The 23,449-nt window shown below is 39.6% G+C and overlaps 2 long non-coding RNA genes across 2 annotated transcripts; both read right to left on the bottom strand.

The window, feature by feature from the left end:
* Positions 1 to 1,045: 1,045 nt before the first annotated feature.
* Positions 1,046 to 1,987, bottom strand: LOC309680277. The gene is made up of 3 exons (XR_014269915.1): positions 1,879 to 1,987; positions 1,626 to 1,726; positions 1,046 to 1,508 (listed from the first exon to the last, which is right to left on the bottom strand). It is a non-coding gene; the product is annotated as an uncharacterized lncRNA (long non-coding RNA).
* A 3,677-nt stretch (positions 1,988 to 5,664) lies between these two features.
* On the bottom strand, positions 5,665 to 7,118 carry LOC309680243. The gene is made up of 3 exons (XR_014269913.1): positions 7,102 to 7,118; positions 6,456 to 6,604; positions 5,665 to 5,751 (listed from the first exon to the last, which is right to left on the bottom strand). It is a non-coding gene; the product is annotated as an uncharacterized lncRNA (long non-coding RNA).
* Positions 7,119 to 23,449: the final 16,331 nt, after the last annotated feature.

The raw sequence follows: 23,449 nt of genomic DNA, 5'->3' as shown, positions 1-23,449 counted from the left end.
GGGTTTGGTAGATCACATGGAAAATGTAAAAATCCTACATTTCCTATAACTAGAGATAACTTCCTTGTTAGAAGGCTCCATTTTAAAGTCTGTTTTTTATATGTGAATATTGCAATCTGTGGGGTTGTGATTAAACTGACTAAGTAAGATATGAGGAGAGGCTTCTTCATTACTGTAAGTCAGAAGCAGTGTTTCCAACTAATTCTTGCAGCTTTGATAATAGGACTTGCACTCTAGCAGCTTAATCCCTTTCTTGTAATTGGTAGTAGTTTTTTTTCCTAGCAAGATCAAAATAAGCACGTGTGTATGGGGTGAAGGTGTGAACAATTGATTTGGCAGTTCTGAGAGAATGGAATGAATACATAATTTGTGAAGTTATAATAATCCAACCACTTCTCAGTGTTGAATGTTTCATATATAATGAGGTAGCAACATGAGCGTTGAGGGTATTCAGCAACTCATGAAATAATCTGAATGTTGTCCTGTGCCTCAGTGAATTCTTGTACTGGCAGGGAAGGAAGGTTCTTAAGTGACTCTGCTCTTTTCCTATTTGCTTTTTACCTAAACCAGAGGTTGTGGTGCGCAGAGAAGATGTGAGATTTCATTGACGAGTGAATAATGTTTTGTGTGTTTCAGTGTTTGGCTCTTGATTTTGGGAGGAGGAAAGATTGTCTATCTTGGCTTAAGAGCAGGGCAAGTCTTTGCCAGTGCAGGACCTGCATAACTGTGTAGGCGGTACTACAGAGCAGCTGAAATATGGTGACTTCAGAACAAATAAAGGTTGTCTGGGCTGGGCAAGTTGCTTTCAGTGGTGGAGATAATACCTCTTGTTCTTAATGTGTAATTGTGTAGATACAGTTACTTGGGTTCACTATATCTACGGCTTTCACTGTCTCAAAGTCAGGAGAAAAGCATAACTATCAGCTGATGTCTGCAGAGGCTTCCGAACATGTAATGGAGTGATACGTTAGTTTAAAAAAAAAAAAAAATAATCTATTTTGCTTCTGTTCCTGGAAACTCTGAGCCTGAGCTTTTGCAACAATGTTTGTCTCTTCACCACTTGGATATAGCCAGAAATGTCAGTCACTTAGGCTAAAGTCTTGTGACTTAAATTACTGCATTGCTTTCACTCCTAATTTAATGAGCCTTTAGTATGAATGGGAAAAATACACTACAATAAAAACAAAAGTACAAGATTTGCTTTGCCTTAAAGCCTCAGGGCAAATGCAGAGGACCAAGTTAGAACCAAACCACCAAGTCTTCTTCTGAGTACCATTTACAATTTTCTGCCTAGGGCTATTTTATCTTCTAATGCATCTATTTGTTTTACCAAACAGTCTTTCTCCAAACTAATTATTTCAAGGTAGTGAAAAAGCAGGTCTTCATTGCCTTTACTGTTTACAAACTGGTGTTCATCCTCAATGATATCCACTAGCTCTTCAGTTAATACATCCACTCTATCCTCAAGTTCTGAAGGGGACAGGCAAGCGCAGGTTTCTTCTTCAAAGCTAAGAAAATGGAAAGGAATGCTTAAAATCAGACAGTAGAAATGCCACTGTTAAAAGTTATATCTGTAAACTTTTCACCAGAGCAAACCAGAAAGATAAAATTCACTGGAACTTAACTTCTTTGTTACTGAGAAAGTGATGGTAGCGTACAGAGAAGGAATCAGTCTTTCTGTGACGTAACCTGGCATCAAGTCTGATCTGTCCTTTATACAACATGCCTAGATAGAGAAGGTTACGGACATTGGCTTTGTAGTATAAAGTGAGGTCATAATTCATGACTTGCTTTGTATCACACCCCCCCCCACCCAATTGTTCAGTTGTTGCTGTCTGATAGAACAGTTAATAATACCTCTTGTGAAATCATTCTTACCATGTCCTCCATCCAAAGCTGCCCTTTTCATGGCTGCTCGAGGCATGAAGGAAACGTTTTTTTTTCTTCAAAAGCAACTTGTCATTTAGTGGTTCCTCAAATTTCATCTGGAGCAAGAGATTGTTCTTCATGTGTTATGCAATAAGCACCGAAGTGGAGAAAGCAGATAAGCATGAATTTTAAAAGCCTTTTTATGGACTCTTTAACTATATTTTTTGTGGTACTGCTCTTTTATGCTTAATTATTTGCATGAAACAAAATAGTTTTTCCTGATATGAGTTTTTTTTTCAGATGAAAATGACAGCTGCTTGTGTAGCTCTTACATTTGAACTCAGTTAATTTGGATATCTACAGCTGAAGATATGGGACCTCACTTCAACCCTTGCACACTTGTCTCTTCAGGACGTGTGCTCTTAAAATACTAAAGCAAGCAAAATGTTTCTTAGCACTGCAGTTAAAATGGGCTACGCTCTCCCACAGAACGGTTGAGGGTGGAGACACTTCTGGAGGTTATTTTGTCCAACCCTCCTGCTTAAGCAGACCTGCCTAAAGTCTGTTGCCCAGGACCATGTCCAGATGGCTTTTGAATGTCTCTGTGGAGTGCGGCTCGGCAACCTGGTCCAGTGTGTACTCACCCACACAGTAAAAAAAGAGCATTCAGACTGAATGTCCTGTGTTTCAGTTTGTGTCCATTGCCTCTTGTCCTGTCAGTGGGGACTACTGAAAAGAGCATAGCTCCATCTTCTTTACACTCGCCCTGCAGATTTTTGTATACATTGATAGGATTCCCCCTGAGTTTTCTCGAGTTTAAACAATCCCAGCTCTCTCAGCCTTTCCTCATAGGGAAGATGCTCTAGTCCCTTAATGATCTTTGTGGCACTTTGTTGGACTCCCTCCAGTATGTCCATTTTTCTTTTGTACTAGGGAGCCCAGCGCTGGACACAGTACTCTAGGTGCGACTTCACCAGTGCTGAGTAAAGTCAAAAAAAGAAGGATCACCTCACTGGGGGTAGTTTGCCTAATGCAGCCCAGGATACCACTAGTCACGTTTTCAGCAAGGGCCCATTGTTGGCTCACACTCAACTTTGCGTCCACCAGACCCTCAGATCCTTTCCTGCAAATCTGCTTTCCAGCTGGCTGGCCTCTGGCATTTATTGATACACGGGGTTGTTCCTTCTCAGGTGCAGGACTTCGTACTTCCCCTTGTTGAACTTTGAGACTGCTGTCAGCCCATTTCTCCACCTTGTTGAGGTCCCCTTAGATAGCAGCAGTCTCCCTTCTGGATCCCACCTGGGGTGGCTTATATGCAAATAGCTCAAACTGATTGTGCTTATCCAAATCCCTGAGGATATTTAAGCATACACATGTTTCTGATGGTACAAACGGCCCTTCTCTTCACCAGCTCTAGTTTCAGTCACAATAGTTTTACCATCATTGTGCAGATGGTATGGTTAATCCTAGATCTGAGTACTCAAGGAATGGCTGAACAGGTTTTTGGCTACATGGCTTATGAACATCTCTTTGCAGAAAGCCAGCGTTGTGCCTTTCCAGTACAGTAGGAGTTCCTGTAAGCTCAAGAGTTTAAATGATGTATAGAGCTTCTACTGACATCCCACAGGAGCCTGACCTTACCAAGCAACGATTTTGAGAGGCAGGTATCTATATGCCAGTTTAAATTGCCATTTTGTAAGAAAATAGGGATGGTGAGCTTTCAACCAGACCGGGTCTCAGGATCTTTATTACCTTCTCAAAGGCTTCCATATCTGTGAGGCTTTTCACTTTCACCTCAAAAAGTTGGGAGATGAGGTTTATTTCTTCCTTGAAGAATGGTTCTTCCTTTAGTAACATCTGGCTTATCCCATAAGATTTATCACCCTGAAGAACTGCTGACAGCTGGAGTCTGAGAGAGAATGTTTCACTAAGACAAGCCTTTAGAGCCTAGAAAAAAAAAATGTTTTGAAAACCTGGAAGCAGTTGGACACAATTCCCTACAGCTAACCGCTGAATAGAGATATTAATAAGGGCTGGGGAGGGGGGGAAGTTGGATCAAACAACAGTAGGGTATCAAAACAGATTTTCCCTTCTGGAAACCTCTTTCATCTGAAAAAACCTTCATTTGTTTCATGGGGATTTGACACAGACTACAAATATACTGCATAATGTGGTTAGTATGCAGCTGTTAAAAACAGGATTAGGGTGAGAACATGGTGCCATGCAGAGGGGAATCCTGTTTGGTATATCTGTGTTACGTTGGTTTCTAGACAATGCTGGCAGCCCGTATCGTTCATAAGGGGTAGATTTCAGTAGAGGACTAAAATCACTGTGTGTACATTAGGAATACCTTTGGGGAAAATGGGATGATAATGGGCATCTCCTGCAATACAAAAGTGCACTTTATTGAAGGTTGAATGGAAAGGATCGCATCGTTTCAGGGTGTTATGGGAAGAACACTGCAGTTCCATTTTTTGTTCTCAATAAATCCACGTCTGGTATAACTATGTTCTTTGAGTCAGGACTACAATTATGAAAGAGCATTCTCTGCTTGATTCTCTCATATACTGGCCAGCTGATGCTTACAATGTAGTTGTCTGGTTTTCTCTCCTTAGCTGTCAGTATAACAAACAGGTATTTCTGAGTTAGTGTTGTTTGTATGCAGGCAGGATGTTAAGACATGATACAGTGGATTTTTCTGCTGTCTCGCTGCCTTCACCCGAGGTGAAGCAGTGGTCTTTGAATGTTGAATATTAATCTTTCTGTGAAAAGCCACTGTGGCAGTTTGGGTAATGGTTAACTATCTTATTTCATCTCTTCTTTTGATTTTTATTATAGGAAGTTGTACAAAGGTGTTAAACCCTCCCCTCTTAAAATGGATTATTTTTTTTTTTTACGATCATTGCTATAATGTAATTACAGTTGGAACTTATTGATCTACCTGATAAAAAAGCTTCAGAAAGAGTGGATTGGCATCGTGGTTGAAGTCAGCAGCAGTGATATGAGCTAAGCAGTGCACGAGGAGGAGAAGGAAACTTCCTACAGAACTCAGGCAATCCCTTAGAACGAATAGTTTGTTCTTTGAATTCTGAGAAAGAAAGAAAGAATATCTAGAGCTGAGACAAGGGCACAGCAGTAGTCAGCTCAGCTGATGCAACTCTTCTGATGATTTGCCTCAATGTTAGGGAAATTAAAAGATTCACATTAGAGTGCTGGGTAATATTGAGATACACAAGACAGCACCATTGTCATAAGACTTCACCTAATACTCTATGATGTGAATCTAAAGCTCTCTTGCATTCTCTGTTTTGAGTCAGTTTTAGATCTATATAACACGAATCTTAGAAAACTTCTCTCTCAACATCAGAGTTTTAGAAATAAATAATACTAAATATCCAGATTCTGTAATTTAATTACATCAAGTAAAATGCTGATACGCTGCTGGCTTCTATAAAGCTGACCTACAGAGAATTTGGTAGAAATGGAAGTGGTAGAAGTTGGACGTGAGAAACAGTAATCAGAGCTGATTTAATAGACATACTTTGGGTAGGACCCTCACATTAGACATGTATTTAAACTCAGTATCCTAGAGTGCTCTGTTAAGTTTGTGTTCTGATATATCTGGAGCATGCCATTACCATTTGAGGATTTCTTATATCAATATTTTTTCCTAGAAAGCGTCAAGCATACTATGACTTGAAAAGTATGAAACATTTTTGCATTTTACTTCCTAGTCTTGGAACTTAATGGATATGAAAGTATTGCATAGGTTGGTTAGATGTGAAGTTGACAAACCTGATAAAAGAAAGAGTTTCTGAAGGCATTGCCTGTGGCATTACTAAAAGGTATGCTGGAGGCAACACACAGGTTAATTTCTGGACCCTGCAAAGAGAAGGAAAAATGCTTCTGTAAAAAGTGCGTATGCACATCAGATCTGCAAAATAAGAGGGATTAATGGAATATAAGTTCATTTAAATGTCAGCTTTGATTTGCAGAGGGTACACAGAGCTAACAAATACCCCTTGAAAATGGAGCCTGTTTGAAAAAAACCCTAACAAATCATAGTAGTTCATCTTGCCAGTTTTCTAATGAAGTAAATGAAAGTGTACTCCAGCCCTGGAGCTCTGGCTTTAGTCACCATGATTTTTATTATTATTTATTTGATACTGTTATGAAAGACCCTGGAGAGTTTACCTATACTAAAGCCGTAGTGTGTTAAGAACGGTACAAAGAAAATGAGAGAGCCCTTGCTCCATATTAGAAAGGAAATATGTTTTATCACAATATTATGCAGTATGTAGGGATTAGGTAATGCAAGAATTAAGTGATGTGCTCAAGAAAGTTGCCACAACAAATATAAGACCTGACTGTGGATCTTGTGGGACAGAGGTTTGACTTCAAGACAGTCCTACACCATTGTGGAGAGAACATAAATAGAATTCCTGATGTTTGCACACTGGTCATCCTCTACCTGATCTTACCTTATAATTGGTAGACGCTTTGCAGCCTGTTGGCTGAAGAATTTTTTGTTAACTAGCTTCTTTTGGAAGCACTGATTATTAAGTATCAGTATCTTAAAAACTTACATCAATGTGAAATCTGAGAAACTGTAGGATGGAGATGCCATACTGATATATGACAAACTCTCTTGTAGACAGGGTTGCAGGATCAACTACTGTTATTTCTTCTTGAGTCATCAAGGCATCCTGTATATCCTGAGAAGTATTTGCTGTTTCTGCAAGAACAGTAGCGTTTCATTAGACTAATTGGTCTCTAGTTTCTTTTGGTCATCCAAGAAGTAACACTGCAATAGAAGTGTATAATACACTGCATTTCTCACCTCATGATATAATATTATTGTTCAATATAAAATGAAGCCCTTCTGATTATGAATTCTTTTAAAAGTTGTGAAGCGCTCGATACCCTTAAGCAATGCCCAAAACTTCACTCTTCCTACTGAAATTTCCAATAACTAAGGCCTAGAAAAGTGATGTTACTTATGTGTGCCTCAGAGCACATCAGCAGCGAAGTCGGGGGTGATTCTGTGTTCTGAGTCTTTCTCCTTCACTGGTAGAGCACTTCCTCCAAAGAGGAGAGTAACTTTATGACATTTGTCAGCAAAATCTTATTACAATAAACACAACCAACAGCTAACTGAATGTTGAAACAGAAATCTTCACATTACGCTGAAATTCTAACATTCATATAAGAAAGAACAGAGGTGAGATTTACTTTTGTCCAGCCTTTGCGTTTCTAGTAGGCCAGCTGCCATTGCATGACTTCGGAGCCCATCGTTCACATCTTTCAGAAGACCAAGAAGAAAAGAGGTCTTTATACACTTAGTTTTGTCACCACCTGTGTAAACAAATATGGAAATATTACTTTCCTAAACAATCCATCTCTTACCCTATTTTTTGGAGCAAACATTTAACACGTTGGAATTATGTAGGCAAGTAAGATGAAACAGGTGAATAATTCTGCTGTTTGGAGCATAACATTGAATTCTGGGCAAAGATGTCAATGTTGCAGAGAAAATATCATTCTTTCCAAAACTCTTTACATTATTCAATTCACTAGTTTTCTCCTTTTTCATATATCTCAAATATTACATGGAAGTCTCTTAGAACAGACTGGACTGTTTACAGAATACTCCTCTCAATTTTTCCTGACAAAGTTGTCTTTGTCACCGCTGCATTTTTATTGATGAGAAAAAAAATTCTATCTGCCCTTAACTCTATAAATAGTGACTTCCGATCAAAGCGTCAAATTCCATATATCATCAGAATTGACAGGATTTTGTTTTCCAGCTAATGAATACAACATTTACCTGTTTAAGTGCTCTAAGCCCAGAATTTGCTTTATTATAAGGACTACATCACTGCTAATTCACAGCTGTAGGCAAGTTACTTGTGCAGGTATCATGTGGCTTATGTACTTTTTTGTTAAGCAGACAAAAAGGAGGTAGTTGGCATAAAAAGAAGCCTCTTCTGAGATCATTTTGTGCAGATCTGTCGGTGGGGCAGTAGTCAATAAAATGACTTAAGGTTTTTACCATACAGAGAAGGTGTTGTGAACTGTGGATTCAGAAGAATGATTCTGGATACCATCAGGTGTTCCGCCTGCTTCAGCACCTTGATATCTGTGAGAATAGTATATACTAGTTAATGACTACAAACAGTTCCAGAGAGGTTTGTGTCCATTCCTCTCGTTCCATAAGCTAACCTTGACTTTTCTACGTAGTATTTGGGCCTAAGACATCAGTTTAAAAATCAACTGTTAGTACAACAGAAGTTGTACTTCTGACTAAATGTCTCATTTTTGGAGGAGGTTTAAAAATGCAGAAGTGTATTGGAATCTCTCCAAGGGGCTAGATAAGGAAATCTTTCTCCTGCATGCTAATAATTGCATGTCTTGCACTGTTCGCTGTTCAGGAAGCTCTGGGAATTGCTTACAGCGTCATAAAAGAGCAACAAGGCCAACTGGACTGCTTGATGAACTTGGCGTGTGCTCTCTTTAATTCCTATTTTGTTGCATGAAGGAATTCTTTTTCATCTGTTTCAGATAGCACTGTTTCAAATTAAGTTTTCTTTTGCATTATTTCCTTGTGTTTAGTTGAATTCCAGGATTGTGCTATCCCACTTCATCAAGCTAATGAGTAAATAAACAGCTGTTTACTTTGTCGAGAAGGTGTTGAAAAAGACTCCAGAATGTTAAGCAATTGACCACATGTGATCGTTCACCTGATCCCTATAAAATCTTGTCAGTCCGAAGAAGAGGAAATCCAGCTACTTATCAAGTAGCTGCTGATGTTTCAAGAATACTCTTACAGACCTGCTAACCCTAAGGATGGAATAAGCTCAGCTCTGCAGATGCACTAAATGTCATCTAGGTAAGACATTTAATTTGATTTGTGTCCTAGAAATGGCAAGCACCCATGTAAGTTTCCAGTTTTACATCTGAATTTTTGTAATATCCTTTAATTGGAAGGGTAGAAAACTGCTACTTTCTGAGCTGAAAAATGCACTTTTAACCTAAAATCATGGAATCACGGAATCTTCAGAGTTGGAAGGGACCTCTAGAGATCATCTAGTCCAACTGCCCTGCCAAAGCAGGATTGCCTAGAGCATGTTACTCAGGACTGCATCCAGGCGGGTCTTAAATCTCCAGAGAAGGGGACCCCCCAACCTCCCTGGGCAGCCTGTGCCAGTGCTCTGTCACCCGAACCGTAAAGAAGTGTTTCCGTGTATTTGAACAGAACTTCCTGTGTTCTAACTTGTGCCCATTACCCCTCGTCCTGTCACTGGGAACCATTGAAAAGAGCCTGGCTCCATCCTCCTTCAACCCACCCTTTAGATGCTTATAAGCAATAATAAGGTCTCCCCTCAGCCTTCTCTTCTCCAGGCTAAAGAGTCCCAGCTCTCTCAGCCTTCCCTCATAAGGCAGATGCTCCAATCCCTCAGTCATCTTAGTTGCCCTATGCTGGACTCTCTCCAGCAGTTCCTTGTCTCTTTTGAACTGGGAAGCCCAGAACTGGACACACTATTGCAGTTGTGGTCTCCCCAGTGCAGAGTAGAGGGGGAGAATGACCTCCCTCGACCTACTGGCCACCCTCTTCCCTATGCAGCCCAGGATTCCGTTGGCCGTTCTCTCAACAAGGGCACATGGCTGGCTCATCTTCCTGCTTGTTTGCTCAGTTTCTAGGAGTGTTTAATTGTTCTGCTGATGACTAGTTGGGAGAATGTGACTGACTCTTTTTTTTCTCTTCAGAATCACATCATTCTTCCTCATCTTGTACTCTAACTGTGGTCTGAGTTCCATCCCACCTTTTCCCAGTTCATTACATTTCTGAAGCATTAATGCCCCCAGACAGGACATCAGTACCAAAAAGGAACCATAGGTCCCTTGAGTTTCCTATGACAAACCAGACCTACTCTTAGTCAAGAACAGCAGGAGCTGGTCATCTGCCTTGTAATGTATCCCTGGAACACAGAAGGACTTGGTGATGGATGATAGAGGACTGTTGTTTTGCTGCATCTCTTTTTCTCTTTTTTCTTCTTCTGATCTCATTATCAACTTCTGTAATTCTGGATGAAAATCCTTTCCTAAGAAAGCTTTTGTTTCACTACATTCTTTCATCGAATTCTACAAGGAAAAGTAAGGACATGTAAAAGTAAGTACCTATAAAAAGCACAATGAAAATTTCATATTTGGTTCTATGTCACCTTTTCTTTCCTCCTCCCCTTGCATAAACTTGGAGTCTGTATTTGAGAAACTTCTGCTTCCTTGCGTTACTCAATTGTCAGAAAAAATATTAAGCAACAAATACAGAGAACTCCAGCAGACTGTCACCTTGTGGAGTGAAATTTTTTTTCCCTTTGTTCAGGGCAGACACTAGCTGCTTAGCGTGCTTTCTGCTGTTAAATTTCTCAAACTCTATAATGATTAGCACTCTGTACTAGATATGGCACTTCTGGAGTACCAGTCCTCAAAATCTTTCAGTAATTCTGAAAATTGCAAAATAGGAAAAAAAAAACACCAACAAACCCAAAAAATGGCAGGGGGGTTGTGTGAACTATGGTCACACAGTACCCTGTCATGCTGCTCAGTGTATGCTGTAGAACCAAACCCTGCGGTCTTAATGGTGCTCTCTTGTTCTCCACAGAGCAGATGATCCTCCAGCTTTACTCTTTCATCTGATATTTGCCATATGTAAGATTCTTTGGTGTCCAGATGATTCTCTTGAAAAGACTGCATTAGGTCTTTTTTTTTTCCTGTTGTTTCTTCTGTTTTCAAGGTGGTGTTATTGTTCTGTAAAGAAGAAAACTCAAGCTCCTATTCTTTGTTCCCTTGTACTTTCACTTGTGGGATAGCCTAATTTTGAAAGCTGTGCTTCTCCTGTCCCTTTCCAGCTTCTTAAATGATTGCATTCTTAATTGCTACATTCAACCATTTTCTTCATGTATCTGTTGTGAATCTCATAGTACAGGACATAATCCACGCAACATAGCTGCAGTTATAGTCTCATTAGCATGATACCATTAATCTTATGTATTGTGTGTATGATGCAGCCTGTTCAATTAGAAAACATTTGGGACTTGCTGTTTTCTAACCTGTAATGGATCAAAATTACTTGAAATATTCTTCTTTGTTCTTTTATTTTCCAGGAAGAGTTTCAGCTGTTCCTCCAGCCTTCTCATTTTCTGCTCTCTGAATTTTTTCAGTTCATCGGCTATGATGTTAGCTTCATCCATAAACTGCAAATTGTATATAAGAAAAAAAACAACACAAAACAACAAACCACATGATCCTGCTACTGCTCTGGAAAGAGTTGTACTTGGAGAACAAAATCCTTTGCACAGTAACAATAGCAATGCAAATTATTTACCATTTTCTGAATAAAATTACTAGGTAATATATTTTTAGTTTTACCTTCTCCTGGAGGTGACCTTTTAGGCTTCTGACTACTTCCTTAAACTGTACCTCCCTCAGTTGTAATAATTTTACACTTTGTATGAATTCCAGCACTAAAAATGTGTACTCTGTGCTGTCCTTCAGGAGATGTGAAATGTCCCTGGTGTCGTCATCAGTCGATAACTCCTGAAAGATAAGATGGTCACGTGAAACATAACCAAAGAAGGTTCATGCATTCCATGTTATCTTACTTTCCATGCAATACTTTGAGAATGGATTTAAGAGTCAGAGTTTTTGAAAATGCCATCAAAGGTAGTGGAAGTTAAGTAATGGTACATCCTTTGTTGTTGTTATTAATAAATACCCAAATAACAAAAACACAACTATCAAAAATAAATTCAAGATTGTCAAAGGAGCCTTAAGTAAATCTATGTTATGAAATTGATCTGAAGTGTCTGATCTTTAGTGTCTAAGCCGGAAATATTTTCAGTTCTTTTTGGCATAAAAGAATATACAGTATAATATAGTGTAATCGGAAAGTAGCCATCCCACTGCTATAGACAGACACAATTCCTGAGAAGTTTGTAAACTTTAAAGTTTTGTAATAACACACTGGAGGAGTTCAAGATTCCAAACCACACTAGCCAGAGAATTTTACTTCTACAACAAGCTGTTCCAGGCCTGTGCCCTCCTTTTGGGACCTCAAGGCAATCTTCTTGAGCTTGTAGCAATCTTGTAGCATAATGACTGTTTGCCGCAGGTGTCTCTGAGATAGAATGAAATATGCCACAAGATTCACTAACTTCTCTCCTTCAGTCTCCTGGATCACTTGCATTTCTTTGGCTTGCATCTGGGAAGAAAACATTACAAAGTCTTACAGATTACTAGCAGACTTAAAGCGTGGAAATGTTCTAATTCTCGCTGCAGGACTGAAAACAGGAATTCAGAGGGGAAAAAATGAACTACCCTGGAAAACAATGGAATCCACCAATTTAACAAGGAACTTCTGAATGTTTTCCTTGACAGCACAAGTCAAACAGTTGTGAACCATATAAAACATTGCCAAACCTAATATAACATGGCCAGAGATTTTACTAAAGTCTCATCCCTCTGGAGATCTGCTAGCAAATGACAATACCAATGCTTTAGCTGATGTACCTTTTCTTCTGTCTGTGTTTGAAGTTCCAGTCTGAATCGTGCCTGCATGTTTCTCAGCTCAGCTTCTGACTCTTCCTTTAAACCTTTAAGCAAATCCCCTTCCTGATGGTGCTTCTGGAGAAAAGCCACTGCCCTTGCTACTTGCTGTTTCTCTCTAGTCTGAGCGACCTCTTGAGCTACTTTTTCACCATTGCTTTTGTAGTCAAAACTGTCTAGGATCCTTGTCACACCTTCTGGGCAAGTCAGAATCTGAAAAAGGTAAGCATATGAGCAAACGAATTTTGTTTATAGAAATGAACTTGCTTCCAGCATTGGGTTTGCAGTGGCCATAATTAACAGGGCTCTTAATAGCAGGGATCTGCCAGGTTGACTTGTGTAGGAGGTTACCGTAACTGCACTTTGCCATGTGCCTGCACATATGCCCCAGCCTGTGTGCCCTGCACATCCTGAGGGTGTCAGTCAGGATGGATGTCTGTGCTCTTGCAGGTTTTGTGAATTACTGTGAGGCTCATGCAGGGAAGGGTGAGGCATGAAAAGCATTAAATGTCTCTACCTGAAGGTTGCAGTAGAGATCCAGGACTCTGTACAGACAGACGTGGCTCAGAGCTTCCAGCTTTACTATCTTCACTGCTGAGACTTCTAGGATTTGAGTTAGAGAGTCTGGTGAATGCTTGACTTCCCAAGAATGTAGTTTCTATTCAGCAAAAGAGAATAAAGGGTAGGGATTTTCTACACCAACAGATAGCACTGTGGTCACCAGAACTAGCAAAGTCCTATTTCCTACATGACTGTGGTGGGGAGTGTGAGTCAGTACCACTACTGGTTAGCAAAATCCAGGATATGCTAGAGGAAAAACAGCACATTATAGTTGTAGATCCATCCTATGTAACAAAATCCTAAGATACTGGAGGATAGAATGAGGATCATTAAAGCACCAAAATCCAAAAGACAGGTTGAGAAGAAAAAAGAAAAACTACATTTAAGCACGTGAGCAAAAGAAATAAACATGGGCAGCAAACAGGCTTTTAAAAATAAATAATAATAAAAAAGATTCACAGTAGTAATTTCACTTACTATTTTTTCTTGTGTAATAATAGTTTAAAACTTAAGTGTTGTTTTTCCTCTGATAAAGAAAGTGCTTTGCCACCTGTACTGAGGCAGTAAAACATATAGTCCGGTAGAGGGAGACCTGGAACATTTAAGGTATGCCTGTAGCTGCTCTGATAATACAGCCACCCATGTACTGCCTAAAGCTAGCATGTAACTTTGCATCATACAATGAAGATTACATTCATTCTTGCAAAGCTGTGAGGTGACAATAGCAGAAGTAGCATAAAGAAAGTGTCTTAAACTCACTTGCTGCTCAGTGAAGTTAGCATCCGGGATTTTTAAGTCAAGATGACAAATTGACAACTGATGTTGAATTTCTTCCAGAAAATGTAGGGTCAGTTTGGGCACTGTTAAGTCTTGGCTGAGACCTGAATGCTTGGTTTCTTCCAATTGTTTCTGACGGAGGGCTTGTTCAGTGTGTTGGTGATGTTCTGACAGTTCTTTCAGAAGTGAATCCTTTGGGTCAGTTGCCTCTGTTCCTTTATTGGTCTTCATCCCCTGAAACTATAGACATCCCAGCTGAAACATCTTCGTGATCAGGAGCATCAAAGGAACAAGAATTGAGTCCTCCTGACCTCGAGATCTAAAAAACACAGCTAGAAACTAGATGCCCATGTTCATTTAAGTAACATAGTAGCCTGATTTACTGTGAGATTAAGCACCCAGGTTACTGAAAATAATGCCACTGCTTCTTGTGCCTTAATATTAAGAAAGGAAAACTAATTTAGTTTCTGTTTTGCTTTGCAGTAGTCAGAACAGAAGATTTCTTTCTTCTTTAATAAGTTCCTTTTTGCTTCAATTTCCTTTTCTGAAGTGGTGTGGGAAAACTGAAAGGAATTCAAAAAGGAAATGCAAAACTCTCCTGTGCATCAGCTGAGAACTCTAAGCTGACACACTGGCAACCTTACCCAATTTCCTTTATGGTGTTCCTTTTCCTTAGCCTTGGATGATTCATAAAAGGAAAAGATAGTCCTCATTTCTTCCATCAATAAGGACAGTTCCAGATGTGCCAGTTCACAAGCGTGCTTCTCAAAGAAAAACCTACAACCAGATATGCATGAGACAGCACTGACCCTAGATAATTACTTCTTATACAGTCATTGCTATGAGGCACTTGTGTCATTCGTACATACATTGCCCGGAGAACAAGCAGTATACTGTAAGAGATATCTTCTGTTAAGCCACACACAACACCCAAATATAAGCTTTCTGGGGAGACAACCTTCCAAATTTGCATTTTTGTAACTGAAAATATAGAGGCAATTAAACAAGGCAGAACAAATATTTCTTACCTAGTCTGGATTTCTTGTTGTACACGGCTGATCCTTTCAGAATGGGAAGTGGGCAGAGCAGGTGATACTATGGAAGCCAAAGCAGTTTCCTGACTTGCTTCAGCCCTTAATGCCTCTGAATGAGCAGCAGATGCTTTTAAAGTGCTCCTTGATGAGTAGCCTGTAGAAGACACGTGGGACAATATATTTGCTGCTGAACGAATATTTTGGTTACAGTCAAAACCTATAGCATACTTCTTAGGATTTTATTTTTGTTCCTTTAACTCTACAGTATTTGATAGTTAAAGTAGCAGTGTTCCTGGCTGGAAGGAAACCAAGTTTCCTTTCAAAAAGTCATTTATCTGTCCATTCTTGTTACAAAAGAGTGTTTTACCAGAACAGATTTATATTTTCAACAAAAAAGCATGTTTTATGAATAATTCCTTGAGAGTTGTCTTGATCTGGATATGAAAACCCAGTCTGTTTATATTGCTTATTGAGAAAGGAAACCTGGTTTATACCACTTGTTCCTTTCTAACTGCAAATAAACCTCAACGGCAGTTAAATTTTAACTCAGTAGAATCTTCTTGCTCCTTATCCAGACAAACATTTCGAGTGTAGAATCTGTCCCAAGCATAAATGAGTAGATGGAGAAAAAATGAAGGGCGTACCCATCAATTAATGTTTGACCACAGACAGATAAACTAAGAGGTGCCTGCAGTTGATGTAGGAATTCTACAGGGGATTATTCTAGAGGAAAAGAGGTTGGAAGTGATCATCTCTTTACTCTGGTTCATTTAATTTTTGTTAGTAACCACCAATGCTAGTCTACTGGAGTTAAAATAAAACTGATTATTTCCTCCATCTTCTTCTACTGGAAATATTATAATGATAATCCCACCCTTAGTTATGCTGGAAATAGTCTTTGCATGAGCTGAAATACTGTTACTGAAATGAAAATCAATACTGCCTCAAAAAGCCCCAGGCTATTTAATTCTGTCTATCAAATATTGTAATGCAGTTCTGATGTTTAAATAGTTGAAAGGTTCTAACAATATTGTTTTCAAGGCCAGAATAAAATAAGGTAACTTGACAGTACCTTTATCTTCTCTTTTACCTGATGTCTCAGGTGATCCAGTACTTTTGCTATTTTTCTCCAGCATCTGAACGGTAGACTTGAGCAGTGGGATCAGGTTTTGTTGGATGCCCTCGTACGTACTCTGTGAGATCGCACTAATGCCATAAAATCTGGTTGTCTGATAGTTTTCAAAACACTGTTGTGACCCAGAGAAAAGTGCCTGAAATAGCACAAAGTAGACAAAGGCCATTTCATGCCTGTCAAAAATATCATTGAAAAAAAGTATCCTGTCATTCTTTGCCTTCTCATGGAAACCTTATATTGTCAGTTCATAGCCATCCTATGCAAATTGTCCAGTGACTATTCACTAAGATGCTACAGCACTTTGCCTTGGCAGCTTAAAAGCCTTTTGCAATGCTTATGGTCCCACAGCTACCAACTCTCAGATTTTTCCACTTCCTTAAAGCTGATGTAAAAGTTGTAAGATACGATCTGAACTGCATTACTTTTATATAATGCCCTCAGTTTCTCTGGAATCCATTTGTAAGTTGCATACGCGTGATAAAATGCTTTCTGTTCAACATTGTGGTCTAATAATCCTGTCTCATTTGGACTAATAAACTGAAATTTAGTTAAGAGTGATGCTTTCATGCGAATGGAAGAGCAGAAGAGGACAGAGAAACCTCCCAGGGAACTTTAAAGAAAGGACTCTGAAAAGAGGGGAAGAGGATTAGGGGAGTGCATTAATTTTAATCTTCTTATTGTAAGTAGTCCAAAATGGGCACGTGGAAACCTGTTAATACAAAGAGTAAGTATCAGATCCTGAGACTGTTGAATTAATGGAAGGATTCACTGACTCTCTTGTCAAAAGGATTTGGGTCTATGGTTCTCGAGACATTATAGGTTATGGGATTTGAAAGGTCCCTTTAAGAGAGGGGAACTTGTGATCCTCTGTACTCAAGCATTTTTGAAAATCACTTTGCATCCAGAAAAAACGTTCACAGAAGTTGTGAAATGTCTAATATCTTGCTTTTTCCCAAGGAAGTACAGAACTTCAGGTGTCCAGCTGTTTAAAATATCTCTGCAAACAGACAAAATGATGACTTGGCAGTTGGACTAGATGATCATTGTAGGTCCTTTCCAAGTGAACTATTCTATTCTATTCTGTTCTGTTCTGTTCTATTCTATTCTAACTTTTTTCTAAACCTGCTGTTTAAAACCTGCCTTTCGAAGTGAAATTTGATTGAATTTCCAAGTGCCAAAGTCTTTGATGTGTACTTTAGAAATCAACTTTTGCAATTCTCATTTAAGATTTTTGTTATTTTACAGGGCTTTGATTTCTTGCAGCAGTATTCTTTGATGGATATTCTCAGAACAGGGCAACTGCTTGTGCTTTTGTTAGAAAGTAACACGAGTGCTTTTTATTTGCCTTAAGTTGAAGTCAGTACCTTTGCTTGCTGCATTTGGATATTTGACAAGTCCCTCAAATATTCCAGTTTGGTGTATGCAGTCTCCACACTAGCTTGTTGTTTCCGTATACGTTCCTGAGACTCAGAGGCTAGGGCAAGTATGACCTGGAAGAAATGATACATAATATAAGCCTGCTTCAAGTGGGCTGCAAATCCTGGCTTTCATTTACATGTAATCTGGCAAGTCACTAGCTACAAAGCTGGTGTAACTGTAACAACTCTAGAGCAGAAGCAACTGGGTAGCCTTTGAGGAACTGTCACAGAAACTGAAGATGATGCAAAGAAGGGCCCAAAAAAGCTTCCTGACAATATATTTCAATAAAGTCTTTTTGATATCTGTTCAATCAGTAAAAGGCTTTGTGTTTACTTCAGCTGTTACTGCTTGGAGAGAAATAGATTAATTCTCTGTAGTACTAGGTAATGCTTATTTGGAGAATCACTGATGATGTTTTCAAGGGCTGAATATGGATTTGCCTGTGTGGAAGTCTTATAAGTCTATAGACATTTCTTGGCATTCCCTGCAAGAAAGAAGAGTGTAGGAAGAGGAGATCAGCTATGCAAATTCTCTATCTGATTTGCACCTGGATTCAGCCCTACGGGGAGCATGCACTGCTTTTTGGCAGAGTGGTACTTCCTGATCTCCTAGATCTGTTCCAGCTTTAGCGGCTGTGATTTTATATGGTAGGTTACATTTATTCTCTCAGAGACTGCTCGGCTCCTGACATAAGGAGAACCTTCTCCACGCAGGAAACTAAAGGAAAGCATAGCATTTTTGTCAGGTCTTCTAACTCCGAAGTCCAGCCTGTGTCCACTCCTAGCTCAGCCACCACTGTTCTACAGTTCTGATGGATTTATTTCCTTAATGAAATCCAGCTTCAATTACACAGTTCAATTAGACATTGCTGTTGCCAAAAGTCTATTATTAAATATCTGAGTGACGGGTGTCCTCAAACCAGGACAGGTGACTGGGCTTTTCACCATTTATTTTTGTTGTTGTTGATGTCTGTCTTTTCGGGTTTTTTTGGTTGTTGTTGTTTTTTTTTTTTTTTTCTTTTGTTTCTTTTTTTCTGATTGGGATTGAGAGAAGGCCAGGTGGGAAAGGAGAAACTCTTTATAAATAGCAGTTAATGGAACTGGAAATATCCCAGTATACTGGCTTCAGAGCTCTCATTTTAGGGTGCCTCTCAAAGGTAGACCTGAGTGTTCTGTGAACCGAGACTGGAGATGTTCAGCCCAACCCAGCAGTGACCTCACCTTTCTGAGCTTCAGGTTTGTTACTGTCTCAGTACTTGAGACGTGGCTCCGCCTGTGCTTTTCTCTCTCTATCAGTTGCATGTATATTCGTTCTTCTTCTAGTTGCATCTTTTTAATGAACTCCATCAGCTTCTTCAGTGCCTTTCTGATCTCCGACAGAACCTGTATTTCCTGTTCTTTTTCATCTCTGTCAGCTATAAACAGCAAATATTAGCAGTAGTACCCATCCAACTAATCTACTGTAAATTCACAGAGCAAATCTGAAGTAATATGCCTTCTCAATGTGCTACACCATACCTACATTCTTTATCTTTAAAACATCCCAATTTTCAGATCCTACCTTTGTATTGTCTTGCTCCAGGAGGATGTAAGTAGTTTGTAAAGCTTGAGCTAACCTGTCAGAGGGAGCAAACATCACACAAAATGACGTACGACCCTGCCACTCTCTTTTCTCATTGTACCTTTGAATAGCAAGGATAGTTCGGTGGCCAGCCGGCTACTAAAATATTTTGAGGTTCGTCTCTCAGCTTCCTGCAGAGAGGACCCTTTAAGAAAATCACATACTTCCTCAATGTCTTTCACTGTCTCCTTGCATTTTATCTGTAAGAAATGGGAGAGGAGAGGAAGTTTTAGATAATGTTGCAAACTTGAGAAATACCACCCTGTTGTGATACTCTTTCCTCTGACAGATGAGAGCAAGAGGTTGCCTACTTTGCATATTGCTTTTTCCTAGCCTTTTAATTATTCTGATTGGTAGAAACTGATTGCAAATCCCCTGTTTCTGATATCACTACAAATTGTGTTGTCCTTGCTGTGTATAGACACATCCTGAATTTGAACTGTTTGTTATTCTGTTAGGACACCTGACACCATTCCCTTATGCTGAGAACGGTTGCACTGGAGTAACAACATCTCCATTTGTATTTTTGGTTTGCACTGTACTGGGGATTGGATTCAGAACACCACCATCCTGGGTGCAGCATCAGTGAAATTTGAATTTGATACATGTGAACAAGACTTCCTTAAAGAATTTTTAAAGAACTTTCCTGAAGCCAGCTGCAAAAACAATGCACCATACCTTCTGTGCCTTTCCCTCTTTTGCAACATCAAGGACATGAAGAAATAGAGAGTTCAGCTTTTGAAGAAGCCCTTCTTCCTGTTTTCTTCTGCAATGCCAATATATATGCCTTGAATTTATTTCCTTGTTTAGAAAGTCCAGCTGTAAAGCAATGACAGACATAATAGCTTGGATTTGCAGGAAGCTGAAGGAAGATTATAAACTTAATTGGAGCTAGTGATGAAATCTCCATTCAATGCCTTTGACAGCATATATCCAACTTTGCTGCCACAGGGGATGAATGCTTTGCAGTCCAAAGTCCGTGCATGTTATAATTCATGTCTGAATGCAATGTGTATTTCGGGGTAGGAGAAGGATACATGTTAGAAGATACAAAGATCAGCAGAAGATACAGATAGAAGGGAGAGAAAAAGCAGATAGTGACAAGAGGAGAGGTAAGTAAAATGACACATACATATATTTCAGTTCACCTTGTACTATAAGAAAATACTACTTGTGGGGCATAGAAAGAAGTGAAATTTCCACTCAGTAGTGGAAAAGCATCAGCAAAGAATTTTCCGCAGATACCAAACCTGTAAGTAAAGAGAGTTTGCTGGAGCTGTAATTACCAGATCTGGATCTGAAGCTCTTCTTGGTAAAGCTCCAAGAGACTGAACAGTAGGAATGATGTTGTGCGTCCAGGGGTCCATATGAGCACCTATAACAGGCCCAATTTCACCCGTAATTGGACTTATAGTTCTGGCACCAATAGTGATGGGGACAAGGCCTGTGGATAAAGAAAAACTAAGTATAATGCTTAGAATATGGATCACAAATTCCAGCTGCAGCCCTGGTGAGCAGCTTTTAGTAAAGTTCAAAAGGAACTCACAATGATTTCAAATCGCTTAATGAAAAACAAACTGAATTTTCCTGAGCTGTAAATGCTATGTACCAAGTGTTGGACCAAGGCACTGCAGACCATCACCTTCAGATAGCATCTATTTGCGGCCCTATCACAGAACATCAGAATAGTTCTCCTAAAGAGTACGGTAGTTTTTTGAAAGGCTGAAAGCCACAGCGTGATTTACTCTCAGTTCTAGCTCTCCTTCACTGTTATTCTGGTGGTGTTTGTTTTGACTCTACACACTATGAAAATTGGTATTTTCCATTTAGTGTTGAGGTAGAAACTGATGTGTTTTGGCAGGGTGATTTCCTCGCTCTGAAAATAACACCTCCTTGTCTCTTATTGTTTACATCATCCAAGTCAATTTCCTGCTCTACCTTTTCCGTTTCTCTCTTCCATAGTTCCTGCGAGTGGGCAAGGCTGCCTCGTATTCCAGTCCCAGTCTATTCCCAGAATTGGCACCATCAAACCGGACCCACTGGGATCTGGGATTTTCATTCCAAACACTGCAGGGATCCACATCTCTGTGCCAGGATATTTGATCATACCTAGTTTGTTCAAAAAAGATGAGAAATATGAACCATTCAGTAGTCTTCTGATGAAAAGCACTGCTTTCTCTTTCAGAGGCTTACAATGCTGTTATTTTTGCCACAGCTTCCAAATAATACCTGGCTGAGTTTATCATAAGATTTACTAGAGTGGCTATTTTGACAAAAAACTTCCTAGAAGCTTGAAATGCTGATGTCTTGGCCAAATCCTGTGATCGAAATGGGTGCCTTGCTGTAGTCTTCAATGTAATGACACCTGTTTACTCCTCAAAACAGGCTGGTTGTTTTATACTTACCCAGTTCACCGCCATTACTCTTGAGACTTGAAGCTATTTCATGCTTTCTCTCCAGGCTTTGCAAGCAATGTATTGCATAATAAAACCCGGTGGTGAAAGACTTCTTCATATCTTTTACTGAAGCCTTTAGTGCTGCTAGTCTGTTTGCTGCTAGACGGGCATCTTCCAAAACTGATGCCCTAAACTGCTTTAGAGCATTCACTACGTGGGTTTGTGATACCAGCCAGTCAGCTTCCAACACTGCTTGGTAACTTCCACTGTGTGGCAGCGCCTCATCTTGCCAGAGGTGAGCTCCACGTACTCGGGTGATTTTCCCACTCAGAGGTTCGGTGAAGGAATCTCCAAGAAGCATTAGGTTTCCAGAAGCACCCACCAGCCCGCCTAGAGGTATAACTTCTCCTGCAATCGAGGAATGGGAAATGAGAGTCAGAACATCAACTGGCAACTCGTCATTATGGTCCAGTCCTTCCCATTCAGAAAAAGGCACAATGATGATTTACTTCAATGGAAGAAGAAACAGGTCTAATGGGACACAGGGGTGGGGAAGTTTGAGGTTGTTTATAAAACAATTTGGCTCACAAAATGTTTTAAATGGGTCTCCTTTAGAAGAAGATTAAGGTCCCCCTCCTTTTTTTGGGTCTAGTGTATCTTCTAACCTGTGTCATAGGTAGAATAGGTATGTGTAGGTGGAATATAGGTATGTGAAAATACTTTAAAAAAATCTAGAACTTCGACCTCCCCAAGCCCCTAAGTAATGCATTTCATGCTGCTTTTAATATTTTAATAGAGCAATTGGACCATTTTTAAGAGTCAAATCAATTTTAGTGTTTTGTGTCATATTTAATGAATGATGACCTCAGAGGTCTCTTACAGTTTTGCTACATAGTTCTATTGACATTTAAAGTGATAAATTGTAAAATAAAACTATAGAACAGAGAAGGATTACTATCTGTACAAGCTAAGTGGCACAACTGTTCCACAGTTGGCTCGACAGGAGAAGGCAAAGTTGTGAGGTGAACATAAAGACTTTTTTTAGGCTCATTCCGGTCTGTGCCTTGAATCAATCTGTTGGGGGCAGGTTAAATGAACACTGCATACCACACTTACTGAATCATAAAGAACATTCACCTACCAGTGTTACTATCCAAACCGACTCCAAGTATTGGAACAATCTTGCCGCCTTCTGGCTCAGTCATAGGACCCCCTATCTCCAGAGGCGTCAGCATGCCAGTAAGGGGGTTAACGTATGTCCCACCAACAGTCAGCTTTTGCCCAGTGTGAGGATGGATCGTAATCCCGAGCACCGGAACCTCTATTTCTGTCACTGGATCTAGCATGAGTCCTCCCATACCAAACATTTTTTCAGGACACAGGACTGGAAGTTTTGTCTTCACGGGTAGGCCAGTGTTGGGACAAAGTGGGTAAGGAATGTAGGGAAATATGGGCACTTCAGGCTTATGACGCTTACCTACGTGTAGAACCAGAAATTTAACATGGTTATGTGAACAAATGCTAACATCATTAGAGCGCAGAATAGAAACTATGGAGCTTTCAGAGGATGCTGATAGTAAAGGTTTGTTGTCTTTAGGTCCAGAATTAAATGAATGAACGTAAGCCCTTTCTGAGAATTGTATAGGGTTTTTTTTAGTTTTAATTTTCGCTTTGGCCATTCCCTTAAAGTTGTAAGTTTCTCAGCACTCAATGTTTCTTATAGTTTAATAAACACAGGGGCTGAAATCTTTCAGAAATGAGGAACACCTCAACACTTCCTTGTATAAAAGGGTTGTAACATCTAGTACATGTTATTCACAGTAAGTCTGATATCTAGCTGAACACCACTTTATTCTAGTGCCAAGCTAATGAGAAACTTTCTCACGTTTTCTTTAGGTTTTGTTATGGGAAAAGTACATGTGAGTATAGCAAGCTGGGGTGTGGGGGGGGCTGGCTTGGTTTTTGGTTTGTTGTTTCAACCAGTACCTCCACTAGAACTGTACTCCACAAATAGGCATTTGGATCAATTGTTT

Source organism: Vanellus vanellus (assembly GCF_965231255.1).
Source record: "Vanellus vanellus genome assembly, chromosome: 21".
Classification (NCBI taxonomy): domain Eukaryota; kingdom Metazoa; phylum Chordata; class Aves; order Charadriiformes; family Charadriidae; genus Vanellus; species Vanellus vanellus.
The sequence above is the reverse complement of the archived record's forward strand: the minus strand, read 5'-3'. Positions and strand labels throughout refer to the sequence as shown.